General features: G+C 44.4%; 2 protein-coding genes across 3 annotated transcripts in view; one reads left to right on the top strand and one right to left on the bottom strand.

Annotated features, from left to right (window-relative positions):
• Nucleotides 1-25,634, bottom strand: part of hiw (MYC binding protein highwire) — a 421,563-nt gene that overhangs the window by 342,487 nt on the left and 53,442 nt on the right. The gene's annotated exons all lie outside the window — the stretch shown is intronic.
• The window catches only part of LOC116430478 (uncharacterized), a 200,342-nt gene that overhangs the window by 131,774 nt on the left and 42,934 nt on the right, over nucleotides 1-25,634 (top strand). For both annotated transcript variants that reach the window (XM_076368980.1, XM_076368981.1), the window contains one exon: nucleotides 9,014-9,285. The gene's annotated coding sequence lies outside the window, so the exon portion shown is untranslated. The remainder of the gene's footprint in view (nucleotides 1-9,013; nucleotides 9,286-25,634) is intronic.

Here is a 25,634-nt window from a genome sequence, read left to right as displayed (position 1 = left end):
AGCGCGTATCCGTTAATACACCGATAGCGCGAACGAGCGAGCGAGCGTCTCACGGCCGCGGCGCCGCCAGTAATTGCGAACGTTGACGTCGGCTCTCGTTACAAGATAATTCGGAAAGTTCCCCGGGCGGCGAGCGGATGCGAGGACGCGTCGCGGGGGTGTACGCGCGCAGCTGTGCGACGCGCGGCAGGCCGGCGGGGCGGACGGAGAAAATTTGCATCTACACGACGCGGCCCGTATAATGGAATTAAAACGAGGTGGTGCTGCAATTAGCTTCCTAACTAATTCTACAGGCGCGTCGCGCGTGTCCCGACGCGGCGGGGGAAAAACGGAACCGGCCGGACTCGCCGCGCGGCGCGAGTCCGGTTTTTCTCAATGCGCCGCGGACTGAGAGTCCGTTTAACCCTTTGACTGCGAAAGGTGTATATGTACGTCCTCGTGGGTCTATCAATATTTACGAAAGGCGATACGTACTTAGAAGTCTATCGATATATTCGAAAGGCGTAAATATCTCTCCTTTGCTGCAAAAGAATAACTCCAATAAACGGCCACGATTTTCGCAACGCTTAACGTATTAACGGCGGACCGCGTACAGACAGTCTGCATGAATGGTTTTATGCGATCTTCCAAATCCACCGACGACGGACATATTTTTAGAAGCATCCACGTCCAACATTTCCTGCTACATAGTAAATTCTCTGGGATATTTTCATTTCTACCGTTTCCCAGACACACGGGGATCAATAACAATCGACCTTTTAACCCTTAACCCGTCGCGATCCGAGCCGCGCGGTTCACGGACCGATACAGCGCTTGTCTCCGAAGAATAGTTCCTTCGATCGAGTTTTCACGTGGACAGGAAGCTTCAATTTTCAAATGTAAATCGAAGCGCGACATCCCTAAGAGATCAGTAGCTCCCGTGACACTCGAATTTGTTTGAGACGCAAATTCGATCCCGTTGAAGGGAGCCATTCGCATTGCCTCCGATCGCGGCGCGATTGAATCTCGCGCCCTTTCACCCTCGTTAATATTCCCTTGGCCGCGCGGCGAAGAAAGGCGACGCGAAAAATGGCTGGAGGAACGGCGACGGTGCGACCTTCTTATTGCCCCGGTTGAATAAATAAAGTTCAGCTGGAGGAGCAAGGAATCCGGCCGAGGGGCGGGCCGCCGGGAAATATTTTCCGGCGTCGGGTAAATAAACGGGTACGTACTTACTCGAGTACGCGCGCACGACAGCGTAATGGCCGCCCCCGTTCGTCCGCATCGCGGAGTTAACTTCGCCTCGGATAATGAACTAGTTAGGCGCGCGCGAGCGACGAGGGGGATGGATGAATCGGCGTGGGCGGCGCGGGTTCAAGAAGGTTGCGGAACGGAAGTATGGTTCAAGGGGATGGAACCGGCCCGGGAAACTATTGGACAACCGGAGCGTAACCCCTGCCCACGGGGAACTTCGCCAGACAGCGGCGAATCGCTGGCATATTATTTACCCAAACGTCGCGCTGATCCTGCGAATGACCTGCATTTGACGGCTGTCCAAACTTCCGGCCGGAAAGGAAATCTCGGCGAGGTCTGCGCGATAGAAAAAACAATCCCGTACCGAGGATGCGCCCGAACAGGATAAAGACAGTTCTAGCCGTCTCTGAACGCGCGAATGCTGGCTCGGCTATTTGCGTAACAAAGGATCGATAATGTTTCTACTATAAATATTCCGTTGCTTCTGTGGACGTGTCGATGGCGAAATTTTACTTCTGCGGACTTGGGAAATGTCTGACGCACGCGTCTCTGAGTAGAGATCTATTGACTCTGGAACTATCGCGTGGAAAAATTGACCTACTTTGGGATTCTTGTATTCACGCTTGAATTGTGTTTTTGGGAAAGACTTTTAATTATTCCTGTATTTGCAGAGGTAAGTTTCGAATACTATAATGAATGTCTGAAGAAACTGGAAAGAACGTATTGTTACGATTTCTATGGAAATTACACATGACCATTTGCAGGCGACAGTCGACACCTCGACGAGACCAGATTCTCGTATTTGGAAGACTAAGTCATAAACAATTTAATTACTTAAACAGCGAGACTCCTTTTCGTTCTTCAATTATCCGAGCAATCGATATATAACGTACTTCATCAGCCGGTTTTCTATGTTTCAAACAATCTTCGTCTGCAAAGGGTTGATCGTCTCAAAAGCTCGCTAGTTCTATTGTTAACCCTAATCGGACACGATGTGACTTTGAAACGCGTTTGAACTTTCCACTTAAATTCTTTGATTATTTCATATTGCATTTACAAAAGTTTTTTTGGACTTCTAAAATTTGGGCCCTATAAGCAAAGACAATAACATTTTAATCATTCCTTTTACTCTCATAAGTGACTGAGAGGTACTCAAAACAGTTTCCTTCATTAACCAGAAACTGAGAAGTCACGATTCTTCTTAACTGCGGCAGAATTTTAACGCATATTTCTAAGAAAATGTATTAAAACTATGAAAACACTGAATTGAACTAAATTAAACGATTTATAAAATAGTCACATTTATCGTAATTTAATTAAAATCCACTTACGTCAGATTTAAGCGAACTTCTTTGCAATTATTTTCTGACGAGATATAGGTCATATTGTTTGAAACTAATTTAACGATGATTCATAGACAAATTAAGCAACAGAGGTGTTTTATTTAAATTTTCTATGTTTTATTCTATTTGAAATATTATACATTCAACTTCATAGCTTTGTTGTATCGAATCACGTGGTGACCGAGAGTCACCTCTCGAGTGCAAAGGATTAATAATCGCACCACTATCTTTCTCATATCTCGCACATCCAAGAAAATTCGATCAGCTCGCGAAGAAAACGAACGTCCAAGTTTCCATGAAAAATAGCGTCGCCCGAATTCTGGCGACGCGGCAGTCGGTCAAACTGTTAAACGTGTACTTAGCGCGACGACGAGCGAATCCGTCGTCCAAAGGACGGCCGATGATGAACAATCGCCCGAAACCGTTCGCTTTCGATCGGCCGGCAAACAAGCTCGTTAACGTTTCCGTGTGGGCCACGTGTGCGCGGCGCGACGTGCCTAGATCACCGGCTGTCCGGAGGTTTTGCACAGTTTGCGTTCGCCGGCCTGCGCAAACAGGGAAGCCGGGCAACATCGATGACTACAAACGGGCCTGAAAGGATTCGCGCGAGCGAGAAAGGCACCGGCGCGGCCGCAGAGGGAGAAAGACCGGATCGGCGGGGGCGCAGCGGACAAAGGATGAGGCATGAGAGGCTGTTTCCGTATAATTACAATGCACATCGTCTAGGCCGTTGTGTGTTCTGGGGAACAGCGACAAGCCAACTAGCTGGTGGCCACTGTAACTACCAATCCTCCATCTTCGTGCTCTGCCCCCCGACCAACCCCTTCCCCGACCGTAACTGCGATCCCCCCTCGCCGGCCGGTTCCTAGGTTAGAGACCCGTGAACCTGTAATGATACGTTAATATCCCCGCGGCGATCTATCAACACTGAACGTCCGTTGCGAGTGGATAACGTGTTATTAGAAAAACGAGGGGGAATAACACGAATAAACTGGAACCAATGTGTTTTATATCACTTCACCGTGTGATCCTATCCGGCCGACCCTACGCGATTGCATCGCGAATGTAACGCAAGAAATGAACTTTGAATATTTTCGTTTAACCTTTCAGCTACCGTACGCCAGTGTGTTTCGTGTATATCATCCTTTCGAACGATACGCCACTGTAGCAATTATTTCTCTGTTATCGGCTGTGCGCATTACAGACTAATCTAACGTAATTGCATGGTGGAGAATTCTATCGGTCTCGGATCACAGTGACGTTATATTTATGATATACAGACCACGTTGAACCTCGTAAAAGGTTGAGGATAAAGAAAGATTGTACCAAGGATCTTTGCTTATGATAGATCAACTGCTTATCAGCTGTCAGTATATGTATTAACGCGTTAACCACTTGCGCTGGAAGTGAATTCAGAAATTTGGCAGTCTCCTGCGATGAATTTTGTTTTTACGTATTTTACACTGATGTGTAGACTTATGTTGTTTGTTAATCATTTCGAAGTAATCGAATAGGCGTAATGCAAGATTGTCAATGTGCCAAAGACATCATTGAGAATTTTCGGATAGAAACGTCTTTCCAGAGTTTTTCTTTTGTAGCAAAGGAAAGCAAGGATAATTATTAATTATTTAACGTTACAATATTTGCGTTACACTATTATCAACTTCGTTACGTTCTTAACACGTTGAATGCCATGGAGGCCACCGGTGACCTCAACCAAATCGAATTACTATAATTCATTCGATTAAACAATGATTATTCGGAAACTTTTGTATATTACAGTACCACGTAATGCACTGACATTCAGCAATAACAACAACATAATTCAATGGCATAAGTTAATATTACATTACGTTCATTTCCTATATTTCTCTCGGCAAAATCGCGCGGCAGTCAACGTGTTCAACATTTTCATTTCACCTCGGATACCCTATACGTTACGATTGTTTCCTAGTCATTCAGAAGCGTCAGTCACCAATGACTGATACGACGTTCAACGTGTTAATATACAACTATTTTCCACAAAATTCGTCGGTTATTCAGCATTGTAGTTTGTAAAGTACATATTCAAGGAAAAGGTAGTTTCTAATTCGTGAACCGAATACAGAAGAGGAATGCTGAGTTGACAGAAGAATCGTTCGTCGGGCGAGTCCATCAGCGTCAGTACCGAGTCATAACGATGGAACGAGGAAGCCTGTCGCCGGCCAGGAATAAGATTAATTCAATTCAATAACCGGAAGCGTTCCGTCACGGAAAAGAAAGGAGGTCCGGCGCGCAGCGTCACGGAATCGGATCGCGGAGAACGCGAGGCGGGAGCGTCCGTCAGCGGCGCGGAGCGTCGAGGATGTTGCCTGATATTAGCGTGAACGGGGCATCGGGTGATCTATTATCAGGCGTCGCGTGTAATCAAGCCGCGCTTCGGTACGCGGACGTAAACATACACGCGCGCGGATGGGAGATGATCAGCGATTAATCTCGCGCGTAAGGAACCCGGATGGGATGATCCGGCGCGATTCGCCGCCGGGGGAAACGGTCGGATCCGCGTTCAAAGCGGGACGCGAGCCGAGCCGCGCGTCGCGTTTAGATATTCTTTCCCGGTAATTTCTGCCGATCGGAGCGGCGCGGCGCGGCGCACGAAATACGCCGTTCCGCGATAAAGGACACGAGAACGTGCCTCGTCCGACATACAGCGTCACGTTCAAAAGGAATGAAACGTCGATAAGAGGTTGAAACGGAGCTTACGGAGGCAGGAACTGAGACCACGTCCGTAATTCTCCTTTTGACTCGATGATAACGTAAACATGGCGTTCGAAAGAAGGATTGTCGGGAGATTACAATTGGTACGGGTAATGTAGTATGCGAGAGGAGTGTATAATAACGCATGATCACTTTGATATTTCACATAGTGACGCGTTATACAAAGTTTAGTGTTAAACTTTATAATTTTACTGTATCAAACCGAGTGGTGACTGAGTCACCTCTCGAGTGCAAAGGGTTAACGCGTTGAATGCCGTAAGATTTTGTAGAGCAAAATACAGAAAATGGAGAAAATATGATATTAAATCATTTGATTGAATTGCGTTATTATTATTGCACGTTCATCTAGCTGAATATCATCGCATTAGGTAGAATTATTTAAAATATAGAAATGTTTTCAAATGATCGTCGTTTAATTGAGTGAACTATAGTAATTCGATTTGGTTGGGGGTCATCGGTGACCCCCATGGCGTTCAACGTGTTAATACATTGCGTACCGGCTGATTTTCACAAAACTGAATTGTGCGGATGATAATTTTCAGTGAGGTCAACTTATATCGCTATACATAGAAAAACTCAGATATATTGTTATGTAATATATTTTAAATAGATAATCAATTCGAATGGAATTTTATATTTTCTTCAATGCAATGTGTTAACGCTAGATTTACTGACATTTACTGTATAGTTTGTTCCGTTGTTCTTAGAGAAATTGTTTCTCGTTCATTTAGAGCTTAGAAATTAGAGGTTTAAGAGTAGACAATTAGCATACGTGTTTGCATAATAAAAATCGACCCAAATATTTACCAAACAATGCTTATAAAATTCAATGTCAGTCAGATTGACTCGTCCCGTGAATCTAGTGTTAACCCTTTGCGAAGGAATGTTGATATTTTGAGATGAAGCGTTTGTATTTGGAAGATTAAGTCGGGAACAAAGGATTCAATTAAAACAGCAGGAGACCAGCACGTAGTTTCCTCTTTTTCTATTAACTAAGCAACTGATATGTGATTTATCTTAATATGCTGAAGGTTTCTTACATCCAAAGAATCTTCATCCGCGACGAGTTAACCCCTTGGAGACTGATTTCATACAAAATTCCACAAACTCACCATAAGCAAGCTAATTTTCTTATTTTCATTAATAAATTCCATTGAACATGTAACACTACAATTTCCTGTACAATAAGTATCTATAAAATCGCAGCGGTCGTAAGCAGGAACATCTGTGTCGAGATAAATCGTAAGTGAAAGGGTTAACAGGGATTCTGTATTCACAAGCAATCCGGTAGCTCAATTAGAGCTTCATCAAAAGTTCAAGCGTCTCGGTCTGTTGTACGGAAACTGTTTCATGTTTAACTTTCTGTTATCTAGTCCCGGTATGAATTGATTCGAATTTCAAGGAATCCTTTCCTTTCGTTTGGATTTTTATAGAGAATCGGGAACAAACGCGGCGCGGGAACGTTGTGCGCAGAGTAACGAACTTCGGTGGACAGTATCGATTGATAAGATCCCGATTGACAAGATCCCCGATGCTGCTATGATCGAAACGGCGCAAGGATTGGAGGAGTTAATAAGAGGAGCTGCCTCGTCGCGAGGTTCGCGCGGCTGGTCCCGTAATTCAGCTTTCGTTTCGCCTCCATTAAGCAATCTAATTCAGCGTTCGGTGCCGCGGCGAGAGCTCGGCGGTTCGTCGGCGTGTTAAAATCGCAAGACAAGGTGCGGCGGTATGCCCGCGGCATGTTTGATCTCACGCTGCCTCCTCGATCCGCCTAAGTACCGTAGTTTCTTTTATGCAAAAGGCTCAAAGGGAGGGAACGGTTGCGTTCTTTCGCGTAGTTCCGCCGCTGCGACGAGTTACTTGAATAATAGAGATAAAACGGGAAAGACATGGACAACGGGGGGAGCCGAGGGGGGAGGGGGGGAGTCGAGAGACACGGCGAAGCGAGGGAGAGATGGAGCTGCGAGACGCGGGGGAGGCAGAACGAAAGGAAAGGAAAGCGACTTCTCATGGGATGTTAACTCGCGTGCCGGCATTTTGTACACGGGAATAGTGATGGGAGCATGCACGTCGCAAGCGGTATCAAGATTCCACGACGTACACCAAATCCTCCACTAACACTTTGCAGGAGGAAAAATAATATTTACAAGTGTGCCACCCTAGGAGAGTATTCGCGACCCACGACTACTTTGAAGAATAAAAATGTCTCGTAAATGAAATGGACTTCTAGATCTTTTTTTAGTGAACCTCTTAGGACACAGTGAGAGGATCCTACGAGTTTATCCGTGAGGTCTCTAAGGATTCAGAGGACCTTTAGGTTGAAAGATTCTCGGATTTCCTTCTGTGGCATCTGGACATCATAGTCTAGACTGGTTCTGGATCTCTCGCACCCCGGTTGGTCCATTAGGTGGCCAGCTGGAGGCTTTGGCCTGTCGGGACCTTGGGTCTAAGATTCTCCGTGGCGATCCAACCGCGCCGATGTAGTCGTATAATTTCTCCGTGCGAGGGTATAGGTATTGTGTTACGTGGTTTTCATCAATTTGTTCTTGCAACCGTGAATTCGCCTGCTGATTCAAAGTCCGCTCGTGAATCCCGCCGGCCTACGCTTTTGAGACACGGTGCATTAAGCTCGATGCCACGACTATGAAACGAGTATCTCCCACTGGTGGCCGACGCACGAAGCGATGCTGCGGGACGACAGGACAACGAAGGAGAATGCTGTCCCGTGCATTCGAGGGCATCGAGGCGCGAGCCTCGTTCCCTATGCACTTTGCATCCGCGGTGCATAATTTGTACCGTCCGAGGGGCCATCCTTCTATTCCCCGTCGATCGATGGACATCATCGACCACGTCGTCCACGTTCCCCTTTTCAAATACACAAAGCCCCGTACGTGCGCGCCGCTCCACGCATCAATTAAACGTCCCCCGCGTCGATCCGCTCGCGTGTTTGTGCGCGCGGGGCAACAGATTCATTCGTGATATGAAAATGTTTGATGGAACCGATTCCTGATATCAGCCGGAAATCCCGTATGCCGGGGGTGAACTCGTAAAGGGGGCGAAGCCCATTGTTACCCTGTCAGCTGGGGAAAGTGCAGATCACTTGTTTGCATTTTTTCATTTTCGCGCTGACAGCTGGGAGCTCGGACATCCGCGCATGTGGATTTCTTAGAACGATTCGATCACTTGAATTTGAATTCTAATTTGAATTTGAATTTGAATTTGAATTTGAATTTTAATCGTAATTTGAATTTTAATCTTAACTTGAATTTGAATTTTAATCATAGTTTGAATTTTAATCTTAATTTGAATTTGAATTTTAATCTTCATCTAACACTAGAACTACCGAGCATTTAATACGATTAATATGCAATTCCTATAAAAATTGTAACAATAGATTATTTTCAGTTTCTTCGATTCATTCTAGTACTCTAGTGAAACTATTTATTTTCGAAATCATTTCGAATATTCAGTGCTTCGAAGATATCAATAATTGCTAAACAAAAAGATCGAAACCAGTCATTTTAACTGGTACGGCAGTTCCAATGTCAAATTTGAATTTTAACTTAATTAAAATTCAAATTAATTTTTGCTTTAATCCGAATTTCAATTTTAATTCCGACATTAAGGTGTAAATCAAATTACAAAACCGTCAACTAACAGCGACTTCTGTTATGTTCCAGGTTACAAACGACTAACGACGTCCATCGACTCGCGGGATAGGCGACCAAGGGCGGAGAGAAAGAAAGAGAATGTTTCTCCCAACGATCGAGGCGGCTTTGATTGGCAGAATATCGGTTATTGGCAACAAGCGCACGGAACGTCGGAACGAGCCCGCGGTTTGGGTTTACGCGGAACGGCAACGGTGATCCGATCGATGGGATCGCTCAAAATATGATCGAGTGGGCTCGCTAGCTGCCTTTTTTTAATTCGGCCGCATTCACCGGGGAAAATGGTACGTTAGTGCGGCGACTTTCCGTCGGATACGACGCGACTCCTCGGCCGACCGGTTCTCGATCGTGTACGAAAATTGCGTATCCGATGGCGAATTCGAATTGCGCCGGATAAAAATAGACGACCGTTCCTTTCTCGTCGAACGATCCCTCGCTCTGTGACATTTGTACTATCCGCTTAACTCCTGCATTGACAGTTGAAGTAGTTAATCCATGGCAGCGACGAATTGGGAACAGTACACGGGGACACATTTCAACACTGATACGCGAATTCCTCAATATATTCAGTTAATACTTCCGCTAATATTTCCATTTCAAATCTATTCAGTCCACCATGCGAACAATACAACTAACTACCACCTGTACAGAGCATTTTCAGCATTCCCGATTAACACTAGAGCTACCGAGCATTGAAACTGACTTTTCGAAATTCCTCTATATTTCAAGAGCGCATCTATCGAGAGATTCATAATTCAGCTCGCGTGTTTCCAAACGAACGTCTTTAATGGCTTCCCGAAGGAATGGCGGAAAGGAATCAGGAATGAGTCGTTTCGACCAATTCGGCAGTTCCATTGTTAATAATACATCACGTACGATTATCGACGTGTAACTTCCAAAAATAAATCCTATCGATATTCGACGAGATCGAATAAATCCCGAAGAAACGGCGACCGACTAATTCTCTCTTATCGGCGCGCAGATAAATTCCGCGACGAGACGTATCGCAGCGAATCACGCGCCGTATAAAGGTGGAATCCTCGATTCTTCTGCGTGTCATGTGTCGCAAGCGATCAAACGAGATATCGATACCGCTTTGGTCATCGACGGCGACATACATAATGCCCTCGCAATGGAAGACGGCGGATTTCTCAGGAATATGGAAGCGACGCCGCCGATAAATCGTTTCCCTCTGGTTTACGAGTAATAGACGGTCCGACGCGCATTGTTATCGGCCGGCGATATTTATCGCGGCGCGCGGCCGCCGTGCATCTCGATGGAAACGGTTACAAGGATTTTCCGCGGGCCGCCGCGCTTTCCCAGAAATAATGAAACCGATCCCCGATGGGCGCGCGCCGCCATCGAGCCGCGGAACGCGAATAAACGCGAGAAGGGAGGACGCCGCGGGGGCTCCAAATGAAAACCGCATTCGTTCGCAGCGGTACGCAGTCGAAATAACCATTCGGAAATATTAGGAATCGCGGCGGAGTGACCCGCATTCCCGAACAACGTCAATAAAAGGAACACGCGTGGAATTCCCTGTACAAAATTTCCCTGCGACCCCGGTTTTTCATTTTGCCGGCTGCATTCGCGAAGACAATATTTCACGCGGCGCGAAGCTTTGCGCACCGAGGGTGAACAAAAAGTGAATGAAACCTGGTATAGAGATGGTGCACGATAATCTCTGAGTAGTTCAGCGAAGATTCACGTTATCAATATAGCAACATAATGTGTGCAAAGATTTTCTCCTAAATGTTTCGATCTACTGAACAAAATGTAATTTCAATCTCGAAGGAACATTTAACCCTTGGAGGGTTAGACTGTTTGAGGTTAAGGTTAGAAAATCAAGATTCTATATAATAATTGCTTTACTATCTCCCTTATGTCTCATGTAATGAAATTTGGTTCGTTCGACGCGTTATCAAGCAGAAATTCACGCTTAACGGACCAACGCCGCCATATAAACGGCATGGCACTTTCGCCTATACAATGCTGCTCATGACGGGGAAAATCATTTTGTTATTTATATCATCGTTATTGCTGTAACATCTACAATCAACGCGTTAAATACTGTACTAACTCAATTCTGTATATTTCTTTCCACTTGCTGTCTATGTTATCTTTATCTAAGTAAACTCGAAATACCTCAGTCCGTTAAGGGTTAATGCTCAACCCCTTCAGGGTAAAATCAGATGGTTAGTTTTCATTTGCTTACAGTCTATTATCTTAAAACCAATGCAAATTGACCAATGCGAGAACAAACGAAGGCAGTTATGAAAAACGTACGAAAAAGAAGCGAGTCCATCCGAGGCACGTTAATTTCATACTGAAATCAAATGTACACATGATCAGATGTTCATATTTGAAAGGGTAAGTCGTGGACAAATGATCTAATTAGTGAAACAGCAAGAGATCAGCACATACTCTTCTTATATTAACCCTCTGCAGGCTCATGTAACTTTGAAGTCACATATCAGTATATCGGCATCTTGTTCATTTCTTTCATTTTGCACCGGAAGTGGTGAATAAAATAAACCAATCAGTTAACTTCAACTTTTGCACGCTCAGGCATGAAAGTTTAACGTCATCGTAACTCGAAAGTTACAAAATATATTCGTTTGATGAGATTATTGAAACTATCGAATACATTCTTAATTCGTATTCATATTTATTAATTTTACACTGCATAGATTCTGTTATAATCACGAGCAAAAATTCGGCCCACAGAGGGTTAACTAAGCAATTGATATAGAATTCAGCTTCATACGTTGAAGGTTCCGTATGTTCCGAATAATCTTCGTCGAAGCGTTAAATCGGTGAAGTTCACCTGAAAGAACGGTGTCACCGAATTCGCGTGACACAGCAGTCAAACGGTTAATCCGCCATTAGCTCATCGTTGGCATCAGCAAGGAGCGATGCAGATCGAGGGCGTCGGTCACGTTGTCCGGCGATTCGTATCAACGGAATACCGTCCGCCTATCACGAACGCCGATAAACCACGGTAACGAGATGTTACACGTAGCTTTACGGGGACTTCCGTCGAATTATTGCCCCCGTGACCCCGCGGCCGCTCTAACTCTCCTCGCGATCGCGAAATGATAGCCCCTGTCGAAATTATTGGTATCCGCGGCGCGATATACGCCGCGGCCCGGATGCCGGCGCGCTCGCGCCTCGATAAACCATACGGGCTGCGAAAGTGGCCGACCTTAATTGTAAAACGGAAGTCTCGTTATCGATCGGAGCCGGCTGCGGCCGGCGGAGGAGGATTTGCGAGCCGTCACGACGTTTCGCGTATTTTATCAGCCGGCCGGAGTGCATTCCCGAATCGCGGGCGGGGGATCGATGGACCGCGCGCTTCCCGGTCTTTATTACTTCAATCCGAAATCGATAAATCACCGGGAGGAATCTGTTTCCAATCAAACCGGTCCCCTGTAAAACAAATTCTTGGGTAATGCGAACGTTGATGGTCGTTCGAATGCCAACTGCGTTTTCGACCGATCGCCGCGTCGCTTCTTCGGAGTGTCTCAATGTGGAACTTCGGTTGCGAGGTTCAACCGTTTGGATGCTAAACTTAACCTAACCAAAACCAATTTCACGGGCTACCTATAAGTTATTCCGTGATTAAATATGAAAGCGAAAGAATAAACTTCCATATACTTTGTTTATATAGAATACATCGAAATGGAACTTCGAATTCGTATAGCTTTGAATATTCTTCTGCAATATTCTCTGCGTTTCGAATATCGAAGTGTCTAATGCATGCTTAAACTTAACCGTTTGGATGCTAAACAACTTTTGTGGATATTTAGCAAAAATGCGGAAGTGATTGGGTGTGTATGGGAAAAAATTATTAAGAGTATCTAATGAGGTCACAAATATTGTGTTATTACAAAAAAATATGAAGAAATAACATTTATTCGAATAAATTTACTTTGATTTTTCTCTTGAAGAATATAGTGAGAAAATTATAATTGATACTGATAAACAGAAGCGGTTAAACATTCGAATTTTTAACAATTTGTATTCGGCAGTTTTTCGTTAGGAATGTTTTCACATTTGAGGAGATAAAGACGATATTCTGTGAAACTCAGTCGAAGAGAAATCACGTACATCGAGGAACGAAGCTATTTTATTTCAGTATTAGACGTAGTATAATATTAAATAGAACATTTTATAGTTTTATTGTATGAAATGAAGTGAGTCTCTCGAGAAAGGGTTAATATATTACGAGTCACTTATATTACGAGTCGCCAGTTACTCTAAGAGTATTTGTAATAGTACGAGCGCGTTCTTTTCAATGACAATCCTGTTTTGCCATTGAAAAGAACGCGCATAGACTTTAAAGTTAGAGGTGTAGAAGTATTGTGCGAAGACATAAGAAAGATTCGTTATTTTCGGAGCAGACAACGCGTACCCGGGCGAAACGCGAACAAATATTGAAACAATAAGCCGATGAGTAGATGGATTTTCAGTCGGGGATAATACAGACAGGATGATTGAGTGCGTGATTCTGGTTCTCCTCCAAACAAAACGTGCGTTGCGTGCGGCGCGCCGGTTTTCCTCGCGAGGCGTCGTTTTCCCTGGAAGTTCGCGGAACTTCGAGACTCGCGAGTTTCAAGGGAAGGACGAAGAAATAACGCCGCCCGTGTCGGCAATTTCCGCGGAACCGCTATGATTTTTGGAGACTTCGACGAGAAATTGCCATCGATTGTTTCCAGTAAAATATTTCAACGAAAATATATCATCCCCCGAAATGGAATAGAAAAATTGATTAACAAGTAGTTAAACACCTTCGAAAGCTGTTACCTCAAATTCCATTAAAATATATTCCACTCGCGAAAATGAAATATTAGACAGTGCTCGTGCTGCAGCTTTAATTGTATCCAAAATTAACGTGAACATCATGAAACTTAACCCTAATCGTACCACGTGTTTTTGTAACGAATCATACCACGATGTCTCTCAGTGATTAATGAGAATAAAAGGAACGATTAAAATGTTATTGTGTTTGTTCATAGGGCGCAAATTTTGGAAATGCGCTATGAAATAATCAAAAAATTTAAGTGAAAAGTTCTAATGTGACTCAAAGTCACATCGTGGTCCGATTAGGGTTAATAATTGACTTCTATGGAGGAGGTTACGGGAACCTAAAGTTTCGTTTAGGAAAAGGAGAGTTATATTCGTGGATTCACGTCCCTTAATTTCTTTTGTCATTTGCTTTATTCGAATAAAAGACGTTGCAATTTGAAACAAATCATATGACATCTCTGATGCAAATTGTCTCTATAGCAGAGTCAACGGAGTGCAAAGGGTTAAACTGATTTTTGACAATTTCTTGATAAAAGCTGCAAGCGGATTTATTAAGATCTTAACACATTGAACTAGAAACGGGAGCGTCGGTGATTATATTAACATATTTTTAAACATCAATCAAACCGAAATTTCTAACTTGCGAAAAAGAATAAGGAATTCGATTTTGACATTTTAGTTTGGATTTGTGTTATATATATCTAAAATGTTACATTAATGTAGGACTAGCAATTAAACGGTAGACTAAAAATCCCGCATCATCGCGGGACTAATTAACGCGCAATGTGTTAATTAGTTTACATTTCATCTTAGGTGTTACTTAATCAGATTCTTTAGTCACATTCCAAGTCACATCGTGGTCCGACTAGGGTTAAATCGTTCTTTTGTTGGTCGGATGCAAAATTCCGCAATGAATCAACGTAAGCGTTATCGAACGGCTCTATTGTTTTTCAAGGGGCGGTCAAAGTAAACCGTCTTTGAACGACGGAATGAGGGGAACTTCCGATAGCGAAATCGAAAGAACATTCTGAGACGGTAGCGGGAAATGCGATAAAGAGATAGCGGAGGAGTTCCGAAAGCTTTCAGGACGTATGAAATAACCTCATAACAATCGATATAGTTTCCGCGGAGTGGTTGAATCATATCCACAAAGGGCGCCGGTTAAAACGGAATTCCATCGGGCAACGCCGACGGGAACCTTAAGCCGGATCGCAACGAAAATAATCGTGAGTGCAAGCTAAACGCCTCGGGAAATAAAATGAAGGGCCCTCGTTTGCAAACACTTGACCCCCGCGGAGTTTAACGTAAACTTGAACGTTTCGCGGTGATGTTCGTCGAAATTAATGGGAGATCGCTGGGAACGCGTCCGATTGCTCGCCGCCACGGAAACTTTCGCTCCCACGAGTTACGAGAAATAAATATTCACCGAGACGTCGGGCCGATTTACAATGCTCAATAATTTAAAGACTCGAATCCAATTTGCCGCGGAGTCGAAAGTCAATCGCAACTTTTCGGGCCGGCTATTACCGCGCTGAAATCAAATTGGTCCCTCTGATAACTCGGTTAATTGCACGGCGCACTTCCAGCCGTTCGAAACTGTTACCACGAAAGCTACGAAAACCGGGGAGTCGATAATATTTATATTAGTTGCACCCGTGAGTCGTCGATCTTCACGTAGCTGAGTTAATTCAGACTGACTTAACACTTTGCGGACGAATGTCGGCATTTTGCTGAGATAAAACTTCCACGTTTGGGATACCAAGTTGTGAACGAATGATTTAACTGTTCGAACCGCAAGAAGTCCGTACACAGTTTCCTTGTTCTCTATGATTTAAGCATTCGGTGTTTAATTTAGCAGAATTTGCAAAAGGTTTCGTACACTTTCGACAATCTTCGTCCGCAAAGGGTTAAATCTATGTATTAACGGACGAAGATTCTTTGAAACGCAGAAAACCTTCGGCAGAAGTTAAATTATACATCGAGTGCTTAATTAATAGGAAAACAGGAAACTACGTGATCTCTTGCTGTTTCACTAATTACATCGTTTGTTCGCGACTTAGCCTTCCAAATATGAACATCTGATCTAAGAGGTCTTTTTACGATATTTTCCAAAGTCTGAATGTGAATTGATAGTTTTCAGCTGGATAATAAAGAAAAATTATCGTGAAACTAAATGGCGGACTATAAAACTAACGAAGAATATATAATATTGTTTTATTTAACCACTTGCGCTGGAGAGACGTGCCACGCACGTCAAGAAGTTTCTGTTGCAAAACTCTTAATTATATCTGTCACACATTGACAATCTTGCTGCATCACGCCTATTAGATTGTTTCGAAATGTATCACTCTATACAGAACGATTAACAAACAAAATCGGTGTACATATCAGCGTAAAATAGGTAAAAACAGAATTGATCGCGCGAGACATTGCCGAATCTCTGAATTCATTTCCAGCGCGAGTGGTTAAGATCGAAGATCTATTAGTACCCCTGGCATAATTCTCATCGCGAGGAACTTCTGACTAACACAAACGTTCCTCCGGCATCCGCGGAGCAAATCCGATATCGTAAATTTATAATCATAAATAACGATGTCAATTTAAGCGTAACGGCGCACCGATACTCGCGTCATCCGGCGCACGCTATTCCACGGTTATGTAAATAAATTCCAGTTAGACAGCGACAGGGCGGCCAGGTATAATTCTTCATTTCGCGTGTCTTACCGGAGGATAAGCAACACCTGTCTCGTTCCTCGATGAACCGAGCGCCGTTCATAAAACAATTACGTATTCGCGTATCGGCAGAGGCGGCGGCGGCGGGACGGGGAAAAAAGGGGGTGGCGCGGGGAAGAGAATTCTCGAAGAAAACACGGGGAAAAAAGTGGAAAATTAAGTTGAAACACGATCACGGCCGGGCGCCGTGTACCGGATTTATTAGAGCCGCGCGCGATCGATACTGGTAGCCCGGCGAGCGATGAAGTTTTTATCGAAATCCGAGGTGCCGTGTCACTCGTAAATTCGCGAGCCCGAAATTCGCGTGCGACGTATTTATGCCGTCATCCGCCGCGCCCGGACGTCCGGCTGGAAAGAAACGGGCCGCCGGTAAACGAATTTCGCGAAATTCCATTCATCGACAGCTCGAAAGCCGATTAAAACGTTGTCTCGTAACGCGCAACTGGAGCGCCGGCCGGTATTTAATTATGGAGAGTCACGGATGCGCTCTGTTTGCCGGGCCCGGCCCATTATTCAACGTATTTACGGGCGAATCTGTGAATATGTTTGCACGATGAAAGAACGGCCGATAATCCGTCGCCGGGCAACGCAGGACAATGTTGCTCCGCTCGCGGGAAACTCGACGGGATAATGTCCCGACGCGGATGGGCTGGCCGGGGAACCTCTTCAACCGCACGCCGATTTTGATGGGACTCACGTGAAACATCGTCTTGAAGAAAATATTTCGTATGTGGCTTTTCTTATATTTTTCTTGATGATGCACATTTCGGTGGAACTTATGTGAAACATGGTGCTGAAGAAAATATTTCGTATGTGGCTTTTCTTATATTTTTCTTGATGATGCACATTTCGGTGGGACTTATGTGAAACATGGTGCTGAAGAAAGTATTTCGTATGTGGCTTTTCTTATATTTTTCTTGATGATGCACATTTTCGTGGAACTTATGTGAAACATGGTGCTGAAGAAAATACTTCGTATGTAGCTTTTCTTATCATTTTCTTGACGCACACCGATTTTGATGGTACTGATGTGAAACATGGTCTTGAAGAAAGTACCTCGTATGTAGCTTTTCTTATCAGATAACATTCAGATTGAACGAGTGAAAACTATTAACCCTTTGCACTCGGGAGGTGACTCTCCATACGATTTGATATAAAATCATAAAGTCTTTAGATATAATATTAACCCCTTGCCATAAAACAACGTGTCAGACTCGTGGTGAATATTTTGCACAGAATTTAACATACATAAGTATTACTTAATTTTCTTGAAGACAAATTGAATAGTACTCTTCTGTTACGAGTTACCATAGCTTAGAGCGAACATAGATGTAGAATATGCCTAGGATTTTCTTTCTCCAATAAATTTTGTATTCGTACAATTGCACAAATTAAAATCGACTTAACCAGTTAACTGTCTTTGACGAGTATACACGTCATCGTAAAGCTCGACACGATACTAATTCTTTCAGCGATGAATTCTTGATTTTTTCACATAAACATGTAATTCCTCTTTGTTTCGCTTTGATTTTTCATTAAAATATACTCTACGTGCATTCGTCCTGCGTCCGACGAGTACACGCTCCATTTTTCGATTTCATTGCGAACCAGAGGTTTTTCCAACTAAATTCCACAGTTAACAGGTTAATCTGCTATTAAATAATGTTTAAAAAATTCGGTATCCATTGACGGATTCCGTGCCTCCAGTGTTAACATTGACTCCGTTATGTACAGGCTGTTATGTACTGACAATTTATATGATTTGTGCTACGGCAATTATCCTGGTTCATTCGTTTACCAAACAAACAGCACCGATAATAAACGCTGCACGCAGAATCACCGAAACCACCGCGTTCCATGAAACGCGGAAGATCGCGTCGTTCGCGAAAACGACTCGGGCCCGGGAAATAAATTCGGAATTCCGCGACGTCTAGCCGCGGGCAGGGCGATTCGAAGCCGTGGAACACGGAGTCCGCGATAAAGGCAGTCGCCGCCCGGCCGAGATTCATTAGAGGAGCTCCGTGTTCTTTCCGCGCGGCGTTACCGATGTCGTTATTATATATATATCGACGTCGACGCTATTAGAATTTCTGCCGGCGAGCTTTCGACTCGTTTCGATGGAGAACGAACCACCCCCACACCGCTGCACGAAGGATAAAAATGAAAGGAGAGATACAGATATAGATGTGCACGCCATACGGACGTATATACGTATATACAGGGTGTCCAAACAGGTTGCGACCAAGTTTGTACTACGTTGCAGCGAACCTGGCACTCTCGTCTGAGTGGTCAGATACGAAGGCGCACGCCTTCCTCGCGCGAATTTTCGGTTCCGGTATATGATTGGCTGAGGCGCTCGCGCACGCCAATCGGATCGCGCAGCAGAGAGCGCTAGCAGCCGTTTCCGAACTCGCTATTGGATCTCTCGGAGCGACTGTCTCCGCCCCTGGGACGTCACGAGTGTCAGGTTCCAAGCAAATGACAGTATTGAATTAGCTCTCGATTTACATGGCGTTCGAATTGCATTGGGTTTAACCCTTTGCGTTCCTATGTTATTTTCGATATTGTTAGTAAGAATTGTTTACACTGCTCTATACTGTCTATTTTTGAAAACGCATTTCAAATAAGATATCGTAATAATACAGAGTTGTCGAGGAAAAAATGCGAAAGAAAATTTTAAAGATTGAAGAATGGATGAACTTCCATTAACCCCTTGGCATACTAATTACTTTTGCTACTGAGTTCGTGTGATATTTTACTATCGATAATTCGGAAGAAATGCAACAAAATTTTCCTTTCTACTTCAAGTGGAAATTTCATTTGAAGATAATGAATTGATAATAGCGAAATAGTGGTTTGCTTTGATTGGTAATGAATGATTTTAAAGAAGGCGACCCAAGTTGTATAGAATTTACTGCACAATTCGTTAATCTTAATGACAACAGTCTCAACAATTTAATAATGCGTTTTGGTTTGTATAGATTTTTGTTTTCACCTATTTACGCATTCACCTTTAGTTCGTGGTATTGTCAAGTGGATAGAAAACTTTATACAAAATATTAAACTGTATGACTATGAATAATTTCAACTTTTCGAGGTGGGTTAACATGTATCATGCATAAAAGGCTAGACAAAGGGTGGGACAGTTTATAACCCACCGAAGAATAATATAATATATAAACACGGCATTTGCATGTCACGTTCACTGAGAGAAATGCAGAAATTAGAGTAATTTTTTGTTTCGTTTCGTGAATTACACGCGCGGTCTTGTTGAATTAATGAATTTCTATTTAAAAATATGTATATAATTTTTCATTTCACGAAAAAATATGTAACGCTGTTTCATACGGATTTGTTAAATTGATTAAATGCACGATTTCAATGTACACAGAATTATCGAGGACTAATCTACCGTGTCAATCGAGGGTCAGGTGTAATGAGGTCGAATAGACGAGAAAAGTTCGTATAAACTTCTTGTTGAATTTGTTTTATCGAAAAGATGTACGCATTCACAGATTCACGAGCAAAATTGGTGTTACGTATTATTATGCTCAGTGACAGTTCTTGTTTACGTGTCCCGACCTACGGCCCCAAGACCTCTGTTATCAGTCGTTCTATCGTCTAGAGAACATTTAGTCGAACGAGACACTCTCTTTACGATTTCACTTACGCGACTGCAATTAATAGACCTAGGCACTACGTTCTTCTTTTGCGTCGTTTCTCCACCTTTTTTATGCTCGTGAGAGGACCAATAGCCTCGATCAAACTCGACGACTCTCGATTTCCGGTTCATTTAGTGACTGACTGTAGAAGCGAGCAGTTAAAGCCTCGTTGCTTTTAAAGTTCCATAAGAATTATTTTATTAATCGCCTGAACTATTAGAAACTTGACAATTCAACTTCTTTTGTAATTTTATAGATACAACATTAATGACACGTTCCCGAATAAACGTTTTCGCGACACTACTGGAAGTCTTCGTCAACGTAAACCTCGATCGAGGCAAAGATCTACGATAAGACCCGATACATCGATTTTCCCGAGGACAAAGCCGCATATGAACAAATTTCATATTTTATTCTATATTTTCGACTTATTTTTTAATATACGTGCAATCAATCTCTATCCAGTTGAACTACCAGTTACACGACACCCTGTATATAAAAAATCTGTGGATCCAACGAGGATCGAGGGGGCGGCTGGAGGGCGGCAGGAACGGAAGAGACCATTAACGCCGATCCAAAAGATGCCTGAGCGACGTGATATTGGAAATCCTCCTTTTTACACGAGCCCCATCCCACGGGGAACCCCGAGCCACTCGATTTTTACGTCCCTAACCTCCCAGCCCCACCCCCGACCGAACTCCGTCGATCCTGAACGCCTATTCTCCCCGATTTCGCAGTAACTACTGTCGAATGCGAGTTTCCGCCGGATATATTTCGAGGAAGAAACGAATCCGTTTCACGCGCGATCTTCTTCTTCCAGGTGTAAACGTCGTAAATCGAATGCCGAAGGGAGCGCGATTGGCTGTATAATATTCCGTCGGTGCGACGGTGTATCGTCGCCGAGAAACGGATAAGAAGTTGCCTTGAACGGGGGATGAAAATTCAGGGTCGGCGCGCCACGTAGGCTTATGCTGACTACTGGATATTTTGGATTTCGTTTCGACAGTTGTAGAAATGAACAAACGGAATTTATTTATACGGACTTATGTGAAATCGGATTTGCTTCGGAGAGTATACTCAATTTTTGCAATCTGTGTAAATGTATTTAGCGATGAATGCAAGGTGAACATGTAAATACGTGGGAATCATGGAATGATCGAAGGCAGTCTTTGAGCGAGGTAAACAGTGGTTGTTTTTCATTAATTTTTGAAACTTACTTCGTGCGTATTACTTAGCAACAAATTGGTAACCTTCAATTTTCGTTGTGAGTAGTCGATTTTTGGTGTTTCGTCCACAGGCGTCCGCACTGTGCGACGAGTCGAAGGCTCGGAATTTGTTGGCGTGGTTCGGATGATTGAATGAATGAAGCGGGCGTAGTTGTAGCTTTTTACAATTGTTCTTTTAACGATTCGCTGCTCGATATCTCGAGATGGATTGCGCTGGGAACCGCGGCGCGATGCGATTCGCCGTGAAATGGGGCGCAAAAAGTAAAACGAAATTGACCGTTCCGCCGGAGCAAAACGGGAAAAAGTTATTGAACGTGCCGCCAATCGTGTGATAACCCGAAATTGACCAGATATCAATTTAAATCAACCCCCGCTGCGTAATATTCGCTCTTCAACCCCTCCGACGGGAAATATCGTTCGCCGATTGTAAGCGTTCACCCGTGAACACCGGCAGCAATCCGCTATTTATAAATCCGGCTATTCGGCGGCCGATTTTTTGGTATCCATCGATGATACCGATCTTAGATAACCGACGTCTACAAATCATTTCCGGTCAGAGGAGAGCGCGGCGAAGATTGTTTGCAATTTCTATCGGTCGACGTGTTGCCGGGTATTTGTACAGGTTGCAATATTATTCACAGGAATCCGAAAATTTCAAATATACGAATATTCGAGTGAAACTTTCCAATCAAAACTGCCACTATCGCAATGTTAATTGTTTCCATCGATTCTCGAATTTCTTCAACCGAAATTCAACGATCCAGGAATCCATCGAACCCGGAAATTCAAAAAATAATGAAACTACGTATCAGTGGAGTAAGTCAAACCTAATACTCGATTTTCTTCATACCGAATATCACTCTGAAAGGATAACAAACATCCCTTCAAAGTAACATTCAACGCGAAACGAAGACAATGTATTAAATCCCATTGATCCTACTTACACACAAAGTTCCGTATTTTTAATTTTCTCGATAACTTCCCTTATCATAGAACTATTCCACGATAATTCCCTAGATCACCGATCAAAGAACCGAACTCTATCGATCGCTCTTTCAATGAAAACCAGCCCGCTCCGCAGCACCCATATCCCCCGCTTTTCTTCGAAATTCACCGCAGCCCCATCCACCCGGTAGACCGTTCCCGTTCTACCCAGAATTCTTTTGCGAAGCGAGTTTCGACGTTCGACGTTCGCCGCGTCGGACGTATCCGTCGAATCTCGTCCGCGAGTCTCGCAACTCGGGCCGGTCGCTCGAAGATTCCAACAGTTCCGGCAAGTTCGTCGGATAGTTTTCGAGCGGCGGAGGGGCGGCGTAGGCAGGCAAAGGCGGCAGAGGAGAGAGAGAAGGGTGAACGGGGTGAAAATGTCGCGCGCGTTTGAACGGAGAGATATCGAGCCTCGGAGTTTGCATCCAGCCTTTCAACGCTCGGCGGCACTCGCGGCGCATATTCGGTTTTTTAAAAGCTCCGACCGAGCGTTCGCTTCCTGCTCCCGTGAACCCCTTCCAACCCCCGGCCGCCTCTCACGAGTCTCTTCCCTGGGAGCCCTCTTTGCCGCAGCTTTTTCCGTTCCGGCGGGATCGCCGGTGAATCGGCGAGAATGCATGCACGGTCTATCGCGCGCTCTCAGGCCCGCGGACGCGTTAAAACATCAAACGTCGGGGCCGTGTCGAACCGGGCCAGGTCTAGTCGGCTCGGCTCGGGCCGGCGCGGACAAAGATCCCGCGGAACCGGCGAGAGAGCGGCGCGCAGTCGATTAACCCTTTGCCTCGTGACTTCTTTCTCCGCTGTGACCGGCGCGACTACTTTGGGATTAATATTTATCGGGAAGAGAGGAATTCGTTTGCTCTGACGTACGGTTATTCGTCATAGAAGAATAATACTTGATTTTAAGAGCTTCCGTTCGTGTTTAACCCTTAGCAGATGGTTTTTCAATCTATCAGCAACTGCAACTGATTTTTATAGTATCCCTAGCGAAAATGAGAAATGAAACATTTCTTAGATCTTTTATTATCCTTCTTAGTAGAAAATTTGCATGCGTGAAAAATCTAATGATTATGGGGTAGTTTCTTTAAGATTCATTAAAATATCCATTATTCCTTAGTGGAGCCTACAAAGTTCAACGTTATTGTTCTAATAGATAAACGGCATTCTTTAGTGCAAGCGAAAATATTGGATTCGTCATGGCATCATAGAGGGAAGCAATTTCTTTGATAAGAAAGACTCTCGAAGCTTAACTTCCGATATTCATCAGAACTATAATTCACGCTAAATTACACTCTCGGTTCTGAGGCTTACAGACACTTAACCGTCTTTCTGTAAAGTTACCCTTTTGTAGCAAACAAGAGGAATTAGTTACCTAAACTGAAATACAACTCAATTGGAAGCTCAATTTCACGCTTGTACCTTTCACAAAGAAATTATAAAAAGACGGTTTAAGTGCTCGGTTCCAGTGTTAAGAGCTCATCCACTATCAATCCCAAAACCCAGACTTTTCGGCGAAATGTCACCTACTTCGCCGATCCGGCGCCCCGTGCACCCAGCAAGGGGGGCGGGGCCGCCATAGGGAAAACGCGGGAGACTCGCGCTGACGAACGACCGGGCAAAGAGTAGAGCGCGCACAGAGGGCACAGGGAGAAGAGGGAAACGGAAGAGAAAGCGCGAACAGGCTGAAGGGTAGAAGTGTCGGCGGTAAGTCTCGGCTAGCTTTCTCCCTCTGTTCCTCCCGCCGTTCGCCCCGCGCGCGGCGAACCCCTTTTCACCGTCCCGACACTCCTCTCCGTCCGTTTTCTAACTCCGCCGCGGCGCGGCGGTGCGCGAGGGCGAAGGAGCGCGTTTGCAAATTACGCGCAGTCTGAGGCGACTTAGGGACTTTCAGAGTTTTTAATTACTCCGCGCACTCGCGAGAGAGCCGCCTTTCGCTTTCTCCCTTTTGCGCGCGCTTTCCCCGCAACTACGGCGCGCGCACTCGCGAGCGTGCTATTTCAATCCCGCGAAAGAGTTCCGCGCTTTAATATAAAAGGGAAGCCAGCAGCCTTTCCCGCCCGATGCATCGCGGCCTCTCCACGCCGCCGTTGATTCGCTACTTCCCCGGTTAACCCCGGCCCGATCCCCGCAACAACGATCCGAGAACGGCGTAAGGATTCCGAGTATCTCGAAAGGAAACCACCGGGGATCGCTAAAACCTTGCCGGTTCGAGGGCTCGGCAAATAAGGCTGATTTGAACGGCGCGCCGCGCCGGCCGAGCGTGCGGTGGATGTCGATGGTGGATGCACGCCGGCGATGGGGAGTTTAGAAGCTGGCGGTCGAGGGACAGTCCGTTTGCCGGATTTTATGCGCGTCTGCCACGATTCGGTGCCTCGAACGAGACAGTTCGGTGTCGCTTGATGATTTCGGTTTATTTTCGGACGTTCGGTGTCCTGAATGTCTCAGCTTGAAAGAAACGGAAGCTTCGAGCAGCTTGCAACGTCTTTGAAAAGTGTTATTCTAGTGTTCATTCCTACAATTTTTTCCAAAATTTTCATTCGAGGAACGTGTATCTATGAAACTGTTTCGGAAATGAATACTTCTTTGATCAGTTAGCTATTTTGGGACGAGTACACTCATCGACACGAAACTTTCGAAAACAAGGTTAACCCCTTGGCTGGATTTCTTTCTCATCGATACGGCTACTTTGTCATTAATAATTTATTGGAGAAAGAGAAAAATCCTAAGCATGTGTTATCCCCGTATTTCCTTTATAGTAGTTGATTACCGAGGAATAATATTTATTTTGAATTCAAATGAACTTAGTATATATATTTGTTGGATCATGTTGAAAATATTCACCGCGAGTCTCACTCGTTGTTGGATGCAAGTGTGTATTATATTTATCTTTACTTCTGCTTGGTCGGGCTTTTCGACTGCATCTTGGTTTAAACATGAAGAACCTACATTCTACCGACGAACTTCCTTCGAACTGACCTCGGAATAGCGGCGGTAGTCAGAAATTCCACGTTGAAAAGGTTAATTGATCGTTTCCTTCTTCGCGTTTCTTTCTCCTTCTGCCCCCGCGCTGCCCCTTCGTTCACGAGCGAAGCGTAATCCGGTTTCCGTTCTATCCGTTTTGTTCTCTATTCTACTGGCGCGCGTGACTTAACATGCGCGCCGCTCGTTAAACAACTAATACGCGACACACATTTTTTACAGGTCACGTTCCTGCCC

The sequence above is a fragment of the Nomia melanderi genome, chromosome 7 (genome assembly GCF_051020985.1).
Source record: "Nomia melanderi isolate GNS246 chromosome 7, iyNomMela1, whole genome shotgun sequence".
In the NCBI taxonomy this organism is placed as follows: domain Eukaryota; kingdom Metazoa; phylum Arthropoda; class Insecta; order Hymenoptera; family Halictidae; genus Nomia; species Nomia melanderi.
This window is presented reverse-complemented; position numbering and strand designations above follow the sequence as displayed.